Source organism: Elephas maximus, chromosome 23 (genome assembly GCF_024166365.1).
Source record: "Elephas maximus indicus isolate mEleMax1 chromosome 23, mEleMax1 primary haplotype, whole genome shotgun sequence".
Lineage (NCBI taxonomy): Eukaryota > Metazoa > Chordata > Mammalia > Proboscidea > Elephantidae > Elephas > Elephas maximus.
Genome location: NC_064841.1, coordinates 62566695 through 62571463, shown reverse-complemented (window position 1 = coordinate 62571463; position 4769 = coordinate 62566695). Strand labels below are relative to the sequence as shown.

At 46.8% G+C, this 4769-nt stretch overlaps 1 non-coding gene across 1 annotated transcript; it reads left to right on the top strand.

Annotated features, from left to right (window-relative positions):
• Positions 1 to 4421: 4421 nt before the first annotated feature.
• On the top strand, positions 4422 to 4524 carry LOC126066629 (U6 spliceosomal RNA). The gene has a single exon (XR_007515209.1). It is a non-coding gene; the product is annotated as a U6 spliceosomal RNA (small nuclear RNA).
• The last annotated feature ends 245 nt before the right edge of the window (positions 4525 to 4769 follow it).

The following is a 4769-nucleotide window of genomic DNA, read 5'->3' as shown; positions in this document are numbered from 1 at the left end:
TCGAGATGTCAAGAAAGTTTTCTACAGTTAGAGAAATTCCTTTAAAAGAAGCAAAAATCAGTGGGTCTCATTCTTTTGTGAATTCTCTTTCTTTTTCCCCTTTTATTTTCTCTATTAGAATCCATAACTAGTCTAAAGAATACATCTTCCTACATAATAGAAAGAAAACGGAGCCCCAGGTGACCTTAATAATACTTTATAGAGTATTTTTCATCTTCAAAGCCCTTTATAAATACTAACTAATTAATCCCCTTAGCAATAAAGTACTGACTTTGTTTGCTTCCAGGCTTAATGTCAGTAGTGGACTGAATTATAAATCTCCCTGTGGAGTCATTTGGCATTTTTTTTTTTTTTCAAATACTCAAAGTTGGTTGAGGTGCTTTTTCTGTCCAATTCTGAAGTCAAATAAAGAAAAAAAATCGCTAGTAAAGAATGGAGAAAAACAGCCTTCTTGCCACAGCCAATCTATCCCAGTTGTCAGCGTGCATCTGCTACAGGCAGAAAATGTTTTCAGCACTGAATCTCAGCTATGGCTTTCTGGGTATCAACCATGTCCTATGATGACTCAAATAGAAAATTCCAGAAACAAACACTTAATAATAGATTCTGTGCAGTGCACTTTCAGACGCTCTATCATTTAGAGTGGCCCAGTGGTTTAGCGCTTGACTGCTAACCAAAAGTTCGGCAGTTCGAACCCACCAGCTGCTCCAAGGGAGAAAGATGTGGCAGTCTGCTGCTGTAAAGATCACAGCCTTGAAACCCTGTGGGGCTATTCTACTCCGTCTAGAGGGTCGCTATGCGTAGGCATCGACTTGACGGCAATGAATTTGATCATTTAAGTATGAAAGAGGTGTGTGCCAAAGCCACCTCAAATTCCACACGCCCTAACAGAGCTCAAGATCTTCCCCAGAGCCTGCTTCTCCTTCATAGTCACTTGGTTTAGTGACCAAACCAACTCACAGCCACCCTATAAGACAGAGTAGAACTGCCCCACAGGGTTTCCAAGGCTGTTATCTTTATGGAAGCAGATTGCCACATCTCTCTCCCGAGGAGCAGCTGGTGGGTTCAAACAGCTGAACTTTCGGTTAGCAGAGCGCTTAACCAATGCACCACCTGTGCTTCCAGTTTAATGAGTGACACCATTATTCTCCCAGTGACTTATGGTCACTCTGCCCGAAAGCAGTCCAAGTTGAGTCCTCAAGGCAGGGACCTACAGAATGAAAACCTTGAATTTCTCCTGCTCAGAATCCTGTCATTTCTGGCCTGACAGCCCAGAACCAAGGAGCCCAGGCTCTGTGGGAGTGAGACTCGCCTGTGTGGCTGCCATAATGACCAGTACTTTAAACAAATGGTCTCTGTGGCCCTTTCCTTCTCAGTGCTGGCAGTAGACAGCTGTCAGCCTTTGGCTTGTGCTGTTTGAGAAGTCACACCCGCTTTCCCCAAGTCCGCCATGTCTGTGTCCACTTTCTCATTTTTAACCCTCCCCCCCACCCCCTCTGTGGCCACACTTAGGGTTAAAGGTCCCTGTTTATAATAAAATTCTATTTTTACAAAGGTTCTGCTCCTAGATTCTTTTTTCCCTGATTGCATGCAGGTTACAGTGTCAGCAAGGAAAATGCTAGGCCCAAATATGCTCTGAGTCTTCATGGCAACTAGGCTTGGACCGGGCACCTTCAGAAAACCACCACAATGTTTAAAACTTTGGAGCTTGTAGGAGAGGTGAGGATAGATGTCATGTCCATGAAAATGTCTGGGCTTACACCATAGTATGCATGCCATGGGTACTACAGTCTGATGCACTTGACTCTAATCCCGGTGGTACCACTTACTGGAATCTCTGGGTGGTACAACTGGCTAATGTGCTTGGCTGCTAACTGAGAGGTTGGAGGTTCGAGTCTACCCAGAAACACCTCAGAAGAAAGGCCTGGCAATCTACTTCCAAAACATTGGCCATTGAAAACCCTATGGAGCACAGCTCTCGTCTGATACACATGGGACTGCCATGAGTCAACTCAGTGGTTGCCATTACTGGGCAGAGCCTGCAAGTGTGGAGCCAGGATTCAGACACTTGGACCAATTCCTTAACTTCTCCCTGAGCCTTGGGTTTCTCATCTGTAAAATGGACAATGCATATTCTACCCCACATGGTTATTGGGAGAGGCAAATGATCACACAAGAAAATGCATCTAAGAACCTCAATTTGGCACTTGGTAAGTACCCCCTAACAGCGAGTTTCAGGGAACCCTGGTGGCTCAATGGTTAAAGCAATCAACTACTAAACGAAAGGTCAGCGGTTCAAACCTACCATCCCCTCCATGGGAGAAAGACGTAGCGATCTGCTCCCATAAACGTTCCAGCCTTGGGAACCTGATGGGGCAGTTCTATTCTGTCCTACAAGGTTGCTATGAGTCGGAATCAACTCTAACGCAATGGGTAGAAGCTAGTTTCACTTCCTTTTCATCTCCTTTTGTGGTTGTAACTTCTCGGAGCATCTATTTCAGGTTCTTTCTTGATAAACAGAGATCAGTTTCAACCCAGATATTCAGATCTGCTAGGAGAGGGAATCCAGTGAGGACTCTACAAAGGGCAGGACCCCCACCCAGCCATCGCCCCAGGTTCAATGACTTCTCAGCCCACATCCACACAACTGAGACTCACGCTACTTACCAAAGGTCACATTCCAATGCAGCTTTGTTGCCGAGGACAACCATGACTATCGGGCTATATTATTCAGTGCACTGCTATGTTATCTCTCTCACAACATAGAGACAGAACACGTTCTAATGAAGAGTGGGGAGGAAAGGACTCAATGGCATCAGGACATCCTGAATACAACTCTGAATGCGACCCTGGGAGGAGGAGGCACATAGACACCAGGTGTTTGCTGCCCCAGGAACACTCCAGAATATTGTTACTGCAGAAAACCAGAAGGGGGCTTGTAGAGCCAGGAGCATCTCAGGCTGCGTCGATGTGTTCTTACCTGTGATATCCATACTGAAGGGCAGGGGCTCACGTTGCTCCAGCACTGGGTACAAAAGATAATGGCTTGTAAACAACACCACACGGCAGGCAGTGGGGAGAAAGCCCAGTCCCACACACGAGGTCAAGTCAAGGAAGCTCACCAGCTTCAAAGGATGGTACCGGAGACACAGCAGGACAGGAGGAAGGTTACATTCTTAGGGGTGCTGTTGTTAGTTGCCGTCTATTCGGCTCCAACTCACGGAGACTCCATGGATAACAGAATGAAATGTTGCCCAGTCTGGCACCATCTTCGTGATCGTTGGTATGCTCAGTCCATCGTTTCGGCCACTGTGTGTTTTGAGCGCCTTCCGACCTAGGGGGCTCATCTTCCAGCCCTATATCGGACAACGTTCGTTGTGATCCACGGGGTTTTCACTGGCTAATTTTCATAAGTAGATCACCAGGCCTTTCTTCTTCCTCTTAGTCTGGAAGCTCCACTGAAACCTGTTCACCAAGGGTTTTTGTCGTTGTAAGTTCCTGTCAAGTTGATTCTGACTCATGGCGACCCCATGGCGACCCCACGTGTGCAGAGTAAAACTGCTCCATAGGGTTTTCAAGGCTGTGAATTTTTGGAAGCAGATCACCAGGCCTGTCTTTTGAGGTGCCTCTGGTAGGTTCAAACCACCAACTAGTTACCCTGCTGGTATTTGAAATACTAGTGGGATAGCTTCCAGCATCACAGCAACAACACAAGACACCACAGTACGACAGACAGACAGATGGGTGGGGGATTCTTAGGAAAGTTTTGGCAAATAGCCTTAGGAGTTAAAGAACAAAGGAAAAGGGTCTTCTCAGTGGGTAGAGCACAGGGACAGGGACCCCAGGCTGAGGCTAAGACCTGGAGCTCAGGCAGACAGTAGAGATGATCTGTCTCTGACCAGGCTGCAAAGGTGCTGTGGCAGACGATGCCCAGCTCTAAAGAAGAGTCGCTGGCACCAGCCCCAGAGGACAGAGGGCACCGGCCACTGGGCAAAAGTCAGGACAGAACGTTACTGCTGTAGGGGGATTGCAGTACCAGATGAGGCCAAAGATCCAAACCCAGGAGGGAGTCGTTGTTGTTGGGTGCCGTTGAGTGGATTCCAAGTCACAGTGACCCCACTTGACAGAGTGGAACTGCCGCATAAGGTTTTGTAGGCTATAATCTTTATGGAAGCAGATCATTAGGTCTTTCTCCGACAGAGCTGCTGGGTGGGTTCGAACCACCAACCTTTCGGTTAGCAGCCAAGCTCTTAACCATAGTGCTACCAGGGCTCCTTCCAGAAGGGACTGCAAGGGCCAAAATGAAGGGTGGGGCAGCTAGCACATGGCGGCATGCCATGACATGGTGCAGCAGACCCCCACATATCTGTGACGCAGCAAGAAATCTCTCCTTGGCTCTAGAGAGATCAGAAGTTGACCAAGTGCTGCCTTCGCAGCACGTATACTGAAATTGAATGATACAGAGAGATTAGCATGGCCCTGCCCAAGGATGGCACACAAATTTGTGAAGCGTTCCGTATTTTTGTTATGTGGCCCTTAACCGTCAATAGAAGTGATGTTTCCTTTTTAAATATATATTTAAAAAAAGGAAGTTGACAAAAAAGGGCATCCTTTCCCCACGGCCCGAGATTCAAGCATGGGTAATTGTCATGGATTAAATTGTGTCTCCCCAAAATACGTATTGACTTAGGCCACGATTCCCAGTATTATGTGGTAGTCCTCCATTTTGTGATTGATGTAATTTTCTTATGTGTTGTAAATCCTAATCT